Below are 1175 nucleotides of genomic sequence, written 5' to 3'. Positions count from 1 at the left end.
GGGGACAATGGCCAAGGGAGCATATGAGGGAGGAGAAGTAATGCTGCTAGAGAGATAGAGGACAGAGTTGTAGGATTCATTTGTAAATCTGGAGAGGGGAAGAGAGTCCAAGGTGGGTGTGATGGCCTAGAATAAGTAGAGAAGGTTCTAGAGAGCAGAGGACTCTGTTGGGAGAGAGAATACAGTTTTCTAGGTATCCCAAAAGGGTTGAGTTGGCAGAAGGTTGTGGTCAGAGAGTAGTAATTCAGGTTTGGTAAGGTTACAATGCACCCTCTCAGGATCACACGTGGAAAGTTTCCAGTACCCTACCAGTTTTGACTATGGGAGGGAGAGATAAGCAGAGTCATACCCCTTCCATTCCTAGCTTGGTCAGTGGCTAGCGAGTGGAAGGCAATCTGCTACAAGTCAAGACCCCACTGTGCTGGGCAGCAGCAGGATGGGAGAGAGTCGAGGGTGGACTCACAAGTTTGCTGAATGGAAAGAGGCAATTGTAAACCACTTCCATATTTTTACCAAGAAAACTCTATGGATACACTACCAGAGCGATTGCAGATGGAGGTGGGGCATTCTCGGAGAGATGTGTCCATGGTGTTGCAATAGGTCAGAGATGACATGACAGCATAAACAGCAATACAAGGTTATGATAACTAGAGATGATGACATTCCATTGGTCACTGACCAATGTGGGTGAAGTTGGGGTGAGCTGGGGGCTTGCAGAGTTGAGAAATCACAGGAGACAGATGGCACAGGGGTAATCGGGAATATCTATGTGGATGCTGAAGACCCCAAGAATCAGTGTAAGAAAAGAGAATGGGAGAAGGAAGGAAAAATACCATACTGGATCAGAAAAGTGAAGATAGAATGAGAGGGGAACTCTATGTTTGCAACTAGTAGTTGTAGTGGGTAGTAGAAGCAGACGATGTGAGGACTGAGGAAGAGGGGTGAAATATAGGGGGGTGGGAGAGTATGAGTCACAGAGAGAAGTAGAAGTGTCACCAAGCTCTTACCGTCAGTCTGTTGTCTGTTGTCCACACACCATTGAATAGTGTACTGCATAGACAGCAGAATTTGGTTGCAACATTAGATTCTACATTGCTGATGAAAATCTTCGTGTGTAGGTTGGCATATAACCTCAGTTTACTTAAGGTTTTTGGGGGCCATAAATTGGTTTATAA

General features: G+C 45.6%; 1 non-coding gene across 1 annotated transcript; it reads left to right on the top strand.

The window, feature by feature from the left end:
* The first annotated feature begins 268 nt into the window (after positions 1–268).
* On the top strand, positions 269–406 carry LOC119926217. The gene has a single exon (XR_005450110.1). It is a non-coding gene; the product is annotated as a small nucleolar RNA SNORA7 (small nucleolar RNA).
* The last annotated feature ends 769 nt before the right edge of the window (positions 407–1175 follow it).

This window comes from Tachyglossus aculeatus, chromosome 3, assembly GCF_015852505.1.
Source record: "Tachyglossus aculeatus isolate mTacAcu1 chromosome 3, mTacAcu1.pri, whole genome shotgun sequence".
NCBI lineage: Eukaryota > Metazoa > Chordata > Mammalia > Monotremata > Tachyglossidae > Tachyglossus > Tachyglossus aculeatus.
Note: the sequence above shows the minus strand (reverse complement) of the source record. Positions and strands in the feature narration are given on the sequence as shown.